Below are 12,079 nucleotides of genomic sequence, written 5' to 3'. Positions count from 1 at the left end.
TGAAGATAAAAATATTTATCTGCTTTATGAAAGGTTTTAATAATGCAAATACTCTGCAAACCTATCTGAAACGAAGATGCTTCAGCCATTATCAGATGCTCTTAAGTATTTGAAATTTAAATGAAACACAGTGACTTGTTCCTGTTGAAGTAACATATATTGACACGCACAGAGCTGTGTGTGGTTTGTTATAAGTGATGTAATTGTAGCCAAAATAGAAAATAAATCCTTAATTCAAAATGAAACATGAACACAGAAAAAAATGATTTTTTTAATTTATTTTTTGTCTCGCTGTCGTATTCTGCCTTCATCTCTTTTGCTTCATGCATTCCTCTATGTCTTTAAGCCTATGTCTTCTTCAGTCTCCCATTCTCACCTCCAATGACCTCAGCCCCTAAGGGTTGGTGTGTCCTTGTCCCAGCTCCTTTTCCAGGCCCTCACACTTCCACTAAATTTGCAGACCTGGTTCAAATCTCTATGGAGCTGGAATGACTGTTTATTTGTCTGTGCTCATCAAGGGCTCCTCTCTTTGTGATCTCTGCTGATGAATTATTAAGGCACTTTTGGCATTTGCTCCTCTGCTTCAGCTCCCTCCTGGGCTTCCTTGTCATTACGACAAACCCCTTTTGGGGTATTTGTGCTTCTCCAGGTGCATTTGCTTCTTCTCCTATCTGTCTGTCTTCCAGCTGAGGTTTTGGCCATCTTCAAAAGCTGCAAATGGAGCTCCCTTCCCTGCCCACCAAGGCCTTAGCTGACTCCAAGTTTTAAGAGGCCTGCCTCTGTTTATCCTTCATTGACTTTAACTGTAACCCTTTTGCTTCCCTTGCTGTGTTTTTGTTTGTTGGTTTGTTTATAAGGAGGAAAGACTCATTTATTCTGATGCTGCCACAACAACCCTCCACAGCACCCCCAGGGGTTGAGCATGTCCCCAGGTGCCCTTGCCTCCTGCAGGCAGTCTAGCCAGACCCACACTATAGCTGCTAGTGATGCTTCTGGTATGGGTGAAGCTCTTGGATGGGAACTGGATCTTCTTGTCAGTCCTCCCTTTGCAATCCTCAGTCATCCATGGCAGTCCTCCTCCTGGGGCAGTGAGGGCCTTCACCCAGAGACAATCCGACAGATAATGGTCCTGAGCTGAGGGTAAGACACCAGCCCCATATTTCTATCTGCAGTCAAACTCTGTTGCATTGCCTCAGCCACCCAGATTTGGTGGTCAGTTCTCCTCCTGAGTCTGTCATGAAGCCTTGTGTGACATAGTTCTCTGGATGCTTTGTTCTGCTTCAGCTGCAAACTGGGAGTGTTTTCCCAGGGCAGACTCTGGGCTGTACTAAGGCACTGAAGGAATGCAGGTGACAGCTACACATGTGGGCATTTAAAAGCTCTTTTTTTTTTGTAGGCTGGGAGTGTCTCTTTTCCAGGAAATAGGAGCAATTTCATAAAATTTTCTCCTCAAAGTGGGAAACAAACTAGAGGGGGAGATGCACTGCAAAAATTCAGGTCCATGCTGTATTACGGCTTTAGCACAATAGAGTAAGCATCATATTTTCCTCAATATTATAAAAGGCAGAAGTCTTGGCAGCTATGGAAATAGGAACTTCAGACAATAGCACAGCGACCTCCTTAATCGTAATGAGTATGTTCTGCTTTTTGTCTGCGTCTGGCTTTTCTTTCTTACCTATTCATTACCTGTAGGTAAGTGAAGGTATTATCATGCAATTGCACATTTGCCCCAGCCCTTCCGATTATCACAGGGATGCATCAAGCACTGGGAAGCTTAAGGAGGTGAGTCAGCCCACAAGATCCCAAGAGAAGCAGTAGTGGGTTTTTTGAACCCCCTTTAAGGCATGTGAGTGCTCCGGCAGTCTGCTCAGGTGAGCACCACTGAGGACAAATGTTAGTGAGATCTTCAAGGGACTTTAGCCACGGTGTTGTGTGGTTGGCAGCATCACTGAATGCTGTTCTGTAGCCTGTAGAGTAGTCAAACAAAAAATTATTACAGATCATCTGATTGAAATGAACTTTTTTTTTTTTTTGAGAGTGTATGTGTTGCACCATATGAATGATAGGAAGTGTACAAAAGAACATAAGTGACAGGGTAGAATTCCTTTCTGAGAACGCCTGTGCCCAGATGCATCCACAGTAAAGCACTGCTATGTATGTGCAATGACCCACTGTGTTACCAGAGTGAGTGAAAGAAGGAAAATTTGGTGTATTATAGGGCAATTATAGTTATGTGGTGTTGAGATGAATAAGAGAAGGAAACAGATATTTTGAAAAGACAAGATGTCAGTGGGAAACATGGCAGGGATTTTGGGGGGGCTGGGGGGGAGGGTGCGGAAGGGAAGTGGAAACAAATATTTAAAATGGAGATAAAGCATATCCTTCTTATGGTTTATTCAAAGATGCCTTGACAGGTTCTTCTACTGAGAATAATAACAACAAAAAAACTGTAAACCAGTAAACATGATGCCATTAAATTCTGCTGCTGAGATTCTGACTGTTGGGCTGCTCAGACTTTCAGACATATGGTCAGTGAGTTCTTGCCAACTTACAGCTCTCCTTCTCTCTGGCCTTAGACACTGGGAAGATCCAGTCCCTTGTCCCGTAGCAGTAAAACTTCTATTGCCAACTGATACTTTTTGCACCTTCTTGTCTTTCAGCAAAAAATCTGCAAATTAGTTGTAAAAACACAGAATGTTTGCACCTCTGCTACTTCATTTCCTCTGGTGAGATAATGGAGCATCCTTTGAGAATAATAACAATCAGGTATGGAGTTGCAAGTTTCTACATACAGTAATATGCACTTTTAAATCTTAAGCAATTAATAGCTACTTTAATTTTGCAATTTCTGCTCTCCAGCTGGCTGGCATCCATAATTGTTTCAGTAAGTCTGTGCTCCAAATGCTTCCTTAAGCGCATATTGGTTTGAATTGCTATCTGCTTTGTAAATGCATTGCCTGTTTGTTTTTGTTTTATTTTTGAGATTTGATTGATGATATAAAACCCCAAAGAGATTAGGATCTGTGGAAGAAGATGTGGGCAAAAATTGCTTGAATATGTCCTGTAATTTGAGATAAACTGATGTGCTTTAGTTGCATATGCAGAAGAGCACATAGTGGAGCCTTAAAATGCCTATTTTGGTCATTCTTAATCTATGACCCATGATTACAGCTGGTAAAGGATCCGATGGCCTGTAACACATAGCTCATTATGGGCATGGGAGGCAGTGTCACATCCATCACATGGTTCTTGTGGTTATTTCCAGCTCAAGTTAATCATGTATACAGTCGACAGAAATGTGAAGGGTGAACAGTGGTTCAGAAGACTGTGGAAAGCATTTTTCTAGTTTAACTCCTGGGAAATTTTCTCCAAATATGAAAAATGTCCCAGAGTCATTTGACTACATATACAGGAAACTTTCTCACTGTACAGATAATCAGTGAGGACTGTCCATTTGAAACATGCATAAAATCCAAGAGATCCTAAGAGGAGTGTAGGTGTCTGCTTCAATTAGGCTGCTCAAGGACTGTTAAGTGCTGATTTTTATCTAATATATCAGTAACAGTAACACAAAAGAAACAGAGACAAGCACTTTGAGTGCACTGGTGTGAAAAGTTATTAATGATGTCAGTTATTAATTATGATATTTACTCAGAAAATAATACCTCTCATTATTAGAACTGTCATGTTTTGATGCGCACAAATGTTGATACATAAATGTAATGGATATAAAGAACCTCACTTTTCTCAGTGTAATCATTATGTCCAAACAGGAATGTATTATAGTATTGTATTATAAAGTCTTAAGAGGAATGCATTACAGAATTTTGCAACTCTGCCTAAAAGCTTGTCTCAAAATTCATTTCCTAGATTTCTTCTCACTTATGACAGAGGCTGACATGACAGACAGCAGCAGTCTCCCTGCTCCCAGTGAATTTCTTCCCCTTTCATTCCCAAATCACCTTCACCTACTGACCATAAAATGATCGTAGACATTGTCCTTCCTGCAGGAAGAGGATGTAACTGAGCCAGAATGACTTTGCTCTCCAAGTTTGTGTGAAAGTATCTGTGTTTGAGAACCTGTAACATGCAGATCACAACAGGTCCTGTGTGGGATTCCTGCTTGTCAAAATAATACCACATGCATTTTGCCTGGCCTTTCTGAAGGCAAGCATTTAGTGCAGCAAGACAGGAGTGACACTAGCTATGATAATCTGTGGTCCAGTCCAAGATGGAGCTAAAAGAAATCACAAAACTATATTTGAACATGTTAAAGCATGGGAGTTCCTCCTGGAACTCCATTTCTCCTCAGTGTTTCTGTGCAGTCAAACGTAATACAGATTTGTTTTTTCTTTTCTCCAAAATGAATAGTGTGTGTAAATAAGAATCTTAAGTATGAGAGGGAATACTAGGAACAGCAAGCACTAAAGGAAGTGAGTAGTGTGCTATTTGCCACTGTGACAATTATAGTTCATTAGCTCTTTGAAGCGCTTAGGTTACCTGTTCTTATCTATCCTCAAACTGCTGAAACATATTATGAAAACAATTGATTCCACCTGGGGCCTCTGCTCTTCATTGCAGAAATTGAGACCATCTGAATTTGTACAATCAGGTTTTGAATTAGATAACATTAGTTTAATCATTAATGACAGGCACTAATGACAGCCTTGGAGTTTTCTTCTTTTGTGATGTTTCCTGTGGATTCAGTTGAGTGGGAGAAGAATAACTTGGTTTTGCTGAAGGCTGAACGTATCCTGCCAGACAGCCCAGTGTGCATATAAATGGGCATTACCTTGGCAGATGTAGAAGCCTGTATGCTTTGTCTGTGTATTCCTTACCACATGTTTCCTTGAGGACAGGGATTCTCAGTCTTATGAAAATCCATCACCTTTAGAAGAGTTTCTGAACATCATCATTTATGCTAATAATGGTCCTCTGAACTCAGCAACCTTGGGAAACCTGGCCTGGTCTAAGTATACAGTTATTTTAGTGTCCTGTGTTTCAAGGTTGGGCAAGTCTTCTCTGGCAGGGCCAAAAAAAAAAAAAAAAGATGACTTTTTTTTTCTGGATGCAACTGCAGGAAGAGTTCTTTAGGATTTAGCTCAGAGTGTCTGTGACCTGAGGCCAAAAGATGCTCCTGCACTGTAAGTGTGGGCAGGGCTACTTTTCATGCTGGAATTACCGATGCTATGACACAGCCTACTGTTACTGGACCAGCTAGTTTGTTATTTGTTTTCCGGTGTTTGAAGATAGTAATTTCCACTGAGTATGCCAGGAGATGTTCGTGTGCTCTTTTGTTCATGCTCATCAGTTGAGTAAAATCTCTGTGAAATAAAGCTAGAACACTGGATAGTATATCCCATTCACATATTTCGTTGATAGAAGTTTCTGGCAGCTGCTGGGTAAGTTCAATTGCCTTTCTCTAAAAAAATTTACAAAATAATCATTCTTATCTGCTTTACAAATGCTTTTTTGTGTTTTTTTTTTTTTGCTGTTGTTTTTGTTTTTCTAAAAGTTTACTTTATTTAAGGTACTGCCACATGCAGTAGTCTGGGGTAATGACTGTAGCAAGAAGCACTGACCTTAAGATCTCTGCTATCCTTGCAAATGTTCACTTCTTTCTCCTTGCCATCTTCTTTCAGGCAGTCTGGGACAAGTTCTCCACATCCTTCATTCACCTCCTCTTCCTGCAGCCCAGCTCTGAAAAGTAAAGATCCAGCCTTGGCCTTACTTTCCAAGAAAGAAGAAATGGAAGCAGATCAGGATAAGCCAGGTGCTGCTGGTTGGTGTAGTAACATGTCAGGTGGTCGAGGTGGTACCCTCTGGGAGTGGTTCCTGCAGGGTGCAGGGCTGTGCCTCTTTGTGCATCTTTACAGGGAGTGAGTTTGGGTCTGCCCAACTATACTGAGGCTCTGAATGAAGTGGATGAGTGCATGTCTGCATGTCATGGGTAGTTATATATGTACAGAGACTTTCTATAGGGTTCAGTGGCCATGCCACAGGTGGGGGAGTGCTGAGTTGAAAAAGCAGACACTGGGGGTTGTGGCTTCCTTGCTTTTTCTCTACTAGGCAGGACAGTGTGGGCCCATGCTCACTGTGCCAAAAGAGTGCAAAGTTAGAGGCCCAGGGGCAAGCAAAGGCTGGGAGAGGTGCCCTAACTTCCCAAACAAAGGAAGGTACCACGTCCCTTCTGGCTGTTGTTCTTTCCCTATAAGAGCCTTCCATAGTGTAGTCATCCTTGGCACTCTCTCATCTCCAGCAATGGGAGGGGAGTGAGAGATGGGTGGGGCCTCAGATCATTTTATAAAATAACTTGTCATTGACTCCTACAGGAATAAATCCTTCAAACATGGCTCAGGAACTGCTGCCTGTGGAGGTGCCGGAATCACTCAGTTATGAGTATCCAGGGAAGACAATGATGCCACTGGGTACCAAAGGACTAGAGGTAAGAAATTCACTTTAGAAGTTTGTTTAAGGTCCAATTAAGATGTGTTTGACAGAAAACAAAATCCCACTTTATGGCTGTTTTTATATACATGAAACTGTACGTACTGGTTGATGGGACCAGGCACTGATGTCTCTGCATAAGGAAATCTTAAGGTGAAATGTTTACTTCATGTCCTTCTGCTGTCACAGCCAAAGATTTCAGCTTCATAGGCAAAACTGGAGAAGAGTGACTAGCAAGGGGACAGATAGTAGGAAAAAAATGAACATGGAAGGAGACAATATTTAGGGGAGTGAATTGTCAGACCCAAATTCACTTCCCAAAAAAGGAAAGTTTTCTGAATTTCACATTATTTAGGAGAGGGGGGAAAAAAAAGGCTCACATTTCTTCCAGAATCAAATATTACTCTCATTAAAAACCAAGTATTTTCATATCAATATCAAAACCTTGACACATTTTGATTAAAGCAACAGCCTCCTTTTTGTTATTGTTCTTGGAGAAGCACTATGGACAGGATAAAGAATAGAGAGTGGGAGTTAATTTAATTTCCACATTCCCACTTTGTTCCAAATTGCTTTTGTGTTCTCTGGATCATTTCAGTATTTGCGTTTGATTTTGACTGCATTATATTATATATTGTTTTCTGTGCTCTTGGACTAGATGAAGGCACATCACTTCATGAAACAAACAATACAACAGTTCTCTAGGAACTGTCCCACAGTAGTGTTTTCTTAGCAAGCATTTCAAAAGGGGTTACTCTACATTTTAGAACCTTTTTAAAAATTCTGTTCCCTAAAAAAAGAGAGAGAAATAAAGGAATGTTGTGTTTTAATTTTTGCAATTGCAGCGTTTCCTACTTGAGGTATAAAACCAGAGAAGACATATGGGGATCTTTTTCATCAAGGTTTAATGACTGTTGAGAGGAGGAGCAGGTTACCATAAGATCACATTCAAAACATATCATGGAATAAATTTAGGCACTTTTTTGGAGTATCTTGCAACTAAAATGGCTTCTCCTTCATTGGCTTTCTGAAAGAGTTCTCCCTGTCTTGGATTTGGTGACAGTGTGTGCTGAACCATATGCTGGTCTGCTCATTATGATGAGCATTGTACCATAATAAGATATAACCAACAGTTTTCTAGCTGGGGATTCAGCAAGAGTTACTGAAAGTAGGAGTTAATAGTCTAGCCTGATAATACTGTTGTTGTTTTAATGTTATCAATTATTTCTTCAGGGTGAAGAAGATGCAGATCCTTTTAATTGGGATCCTTATAATTATTATTCTGGAGGATCTGGACCTCAAGAAGAAGGTGAAAGAAGTATTGAACCTGGCAAAGGTGATTTCAAGGTATTATAAATAAGGGAATTTTGAACAAAAGAGGGCTGATGGTTTTGTTTGCTGAAAAGAGAGAAGGCTCAGCAAGATAAGTAGTGGTGGCAGCAATTTGAGTATTACAAGGAAAACATCTTAAGGTTTATTGTTTGGATAATTTTTTGTCTACACTATTCAGTACAGACATTCGTATTTCTCTTTTCCGTTTAATTGGAAGTATACAGAATATCTGCATAATGTTTTGATCCTTCAGTTATTTGTAAAGGAAACCCACTGTTGTCTTTCCAATTCTGCAGTAATTTTCACAAATGAAATGGCCAAAAGTAAACGATTCTTGTTCTGCTGTAATGATTTTCCAGTGCAATCTTTAGCTTAGCAGTTTAGGGGAGAGTTCTGAAGTACTGTTTCCTGGTTTTGCATGACTTCTGTGTTAGATTGGAGAAAAAAAAATGTAATGGAAAATCTGCTAAAGAAGCAACATTTGAATGTACTGAAACCATTTTTTGCATTTGATCATTAATTTATTTTTTTGTTAGAAATTATTGATTTTTAATGACAATTTTCATTCTACCACTTTGCTGTTTGTGAAATAAGGTCAGACATTGCTTTTTATATTTATCAGGATGAGAGGTTTAAGTGAGGATATAAATCATGTATAGCAACATCATCCCAAGAAGCATCTGAATTTGAGACAGGTGGTTTTATTGAAATGTGTGTTGTAATTGATTTTATATATATATCAGTAAGCTCTCTCTCTCTATATATATATGTGGATGGATGGATATCAGGTAATATGAGTTCAATTTAATCATCAAGAAGTTACAGCAAATTCCCATTCCTGTTTCCAGTCTTTTTGTTTTTACTTGTGTACACTACACTTTTCAAGATTTGACTTTTTTATTTAGACTGTACGAGGATTTGTATTAAAAATAAGTCCGTGTCACACAAAGATTTTTCTGTATTCTCTCAGGATATATTCCACAAGTCTGTGGTCTCCCATGATTTTAGACTTGCAGATATTTGGCTTACAGTCTCTCTCATCTACAGGCAGTAGAGTTACTGAGACTTTGAGGCATAGATTAGATGAAGAATTTAGTAGATAGTAAAATATGCTGAGAAACAATGAATTGATGAGACTTTAGTACAACGCCTTCTACTTAATAAGTGAGAAGGAACTCAGACTCACAAAGAAGGAAAGCAGTAAGATGTGAGCTCCTGGATTACGATCACCTATGATAATTATGCATATGACAGGTGATTTTTTTGTCTCTGTTTCTTAATCCCACACAATGATATGTTTGTTTTTACAATATCTGCTCAGGGTATAACCATATATAAAAAACTTTTCATGGTGGTGAGATTTTGAGGGAACAGCTGTGACAGCAGTGCACCAAAAGAAATATGTGTGTAGAATCACAACCTTCTTCTATACCACTCCACTACACTATTCTCTTTATAGAAAGATGATTTTTCACATTTCAAAATGTATTTCATGTTCTTGAATCTGGGTTACACGACCACAGTGTTTTCTTCTATAATTAGAACATAGCCCTCTGTCCTGGTGATCATGCATGTGCCTGCATGATCATCCCTTTGTGTGAAGGGCACAAGCATGCTCTTTTCTTCTCAATCTTTTTCAAATGTAAATGTCACTGAAAGATCAAAAGATTTAAATGAGGGTTGCTGCCTGCTAAGAGGAATCAGCATGTGTCTATACACCAACATGCTGATTTTTATCTGTGTTAAGAAATATATATTATTCAGGCCTGAACTTGTACTTTGTTTTGCTCAGGCAGAGCCAGGTCTGGTATTGCAGGCATAAGTGCTTTTATTAAAATGTTTAAGGATTGCAGCAGGTCTCATATGACAATTAATTTGGTGTAAGAGAAGTGACATAAAGGGAGTAAAGTTCTGAATACAGCAGGAGTCATGTCTCAGAAAGGATAAGATACCACATATTTCAGGACAGTGGTACTACATCTTGCTGTTGAGCAAGGAGTCCTTCTTTCAGAGTTTATGCTGCTGTGAGAACAGCAGTCCTTTAACAGAAGAGGGATGGATTAAACTCTCACCTGTGTGCAAAGCATCTCTGTCTTCTGATGGGTTTTGGAGCTTCTACCCTGCATGGCAAGGTTAGGAGGAGGTTTCAGCTGCTGCCTGTCATAGAGGTGAAATTTAATCATGAGAACTAGCAGCACGCACTTGCCACTGAGTTTGGAGTGAAATAGGAGCTGAGTGAAGCGTAAGTCCCCACAGCTGAAATGATGCAGTCCAGCATGCCTCCCACTTCAAAAATAAAGCCCTGCAAAGTCAAAGGAAGCCACTTCCCATCAGCTCTTAGCTTTGAAATAAACTCTTTCTTACCCACATTTGACATCAGAAACAAAAAACATTTCTGCATTAAACAAACTTCTGAATTCCTCTCAGCATCAGTAGTCATGCAGAGATATTTCAGAGTGCGGTGCGTGTCCTGTGGTAATGTCTGCCTTAGGATGAGACTCCACAAATACCTAACAGCTGTCTAATGTAAACAACCATTTTAAAGCAATCAGGAGTGAGATGAGTCTCAACCTTCTGCTGGCTAACCCAGTTAGAGTTTTTCTCTCATATTTATTCTGGTTGGGAATAGCAAAACAGGACTAAAGGGCTGCGCCTTTTTACTGACAACCCCCTGGTTAATTTTACTTACAGAAATAGTTTTTTATGTGTAGTTGGATTCTCTGTTTTCAAATGGACATATTTTTCAAGATTAGAACAAAATCTGGTTTGGAACATCTGCAAGTACTAAAAGATGGAGAATAATGCTAACAGTACTGAAACAAATGAGAAACTAGCTCAAATTGTCAGACAGTAAACCTCTGCAGAAGTCAGGATCATAAAGCTCTGAGTGCCCATTCTGCATTGACCGGTATTTGAAATTTTCTTTGTTGGAAATGCATTTCAAGCACAGTACCACATGCACACTGTTATTCCTGGAAAGCATTTTGTGGCCCATGACTGCTATTTGTATGAGGAAGTGATGATCTGGAAGACACACAATGATCTGTGGCTTTATCTGTACTTGTCATGCTGCTGTCGGCACAGGTGAATTTTCCCTGCTGAAATCAGGGTTATCATGGCCATATGCATGAAAGGAGTGTTTCCATTTGGCTGTGGAAGAGTTTGATTCCAGCAATGTCCAGCCAAGACTTCTCCTAACAATGCTGAAAAGAAGATCTGATAAGAAACCACGTTCCTAAACACGCAACGTGCAGCTTGTGAAAGCCAGTGATGCCAACAGCTGCCTCCTCAACGCTCCCCAGTTCCTCACACAGCCAACAGCTGAGAATCCACAGCCCCACTTTCTGGAGGAGGTAAAGGAAGGAAGTAATTAGAGCAGCTGTTTTTCCAGTGTGAAGTATTGGTTCCTCAGGAATGAGGAAGAACTTCAAGGACATCACCAAACACTGCAGACAGCTGTTCTCAACCCAAGAAGCACGCTACAGCGGGTTCCCCTGTCATCTCCCATGGCAGAAGTAGATGGATTATAGAACACTGGCACTTAGCTTGGCTGAATGATGTTCACAACCTGAACCTGCAGAAATACTCTGTAGAAACTCAAGGGCATACACTCTCTAAAGGAACCTGATTCACAAATATAGCTCAAGATAAGTTTTTCTACACACACCCCCATTTCTACATACACCATCAGCAGCAAAGTATTTTATTTCTTTTTATTTGGTCCCTGGCTAGTTAAATTGGCACCTGGAGATGAAGAAAGGAGTGCCCTGATGACATCCTGTGCATGATTTCATCTGAACAGAATGCTTCTCTGGGCTAGGAATGCAGGGGGACATTAGTAGGGAAGTTATCTTTGCCAGGAAAGGCTGCTGTGCCAGTAGATGACATAGAAGTAGATGCAGGCATTATTACTGGGTGACTGCAAGGAAAATGGATGGGTGGAGAGGAAGGTCTTTTCATGGTTTTCATAGACAGCATGTTTTTTTCTTTCAAGTTTATCTGTAGAAATGGCCTTTTCCAATGGTTGCAAGTGTAAATTTCTTCTCCTCAAATTTTGTGGGGTTTTTTTGTTGTTTTTTTTGTTTGGGTTTTTTGTTTTGTTTTTTTAGATCCCATCTAATCTTTGCAGGATGGCCTGTGAAATAGCATGCAGTGTGGTTGCATATTACCATAGGTAATTGTACAAGCACGTTTTGGCACATGATTTTCTTTGCTTCCTCACCACGCTTTTTCATCCAGTCCTGAAAGAAGCCTCCTCCTCACAAGACTGGATGGCAAGCATTCCATATTTCATATAGAA

This window comes from Coturnix japonica, chromosome 5 (assembly GCF_001577835.2).
Source record: "Coturnix japonica isolate 7356 chromosome 5, Coturnix japonica 2.1, whole genome shotgun sequence".
NCBI lineage: Eukaryota > Metazoa > Chordata > Aves > Galliformes > Phasianidae > Coturnix > Coturnix japonica.
The sequence above is the reverse complement of the archived record's forward strand: the minus strand, read 5'-3'. Positions refer to the sequence as shown.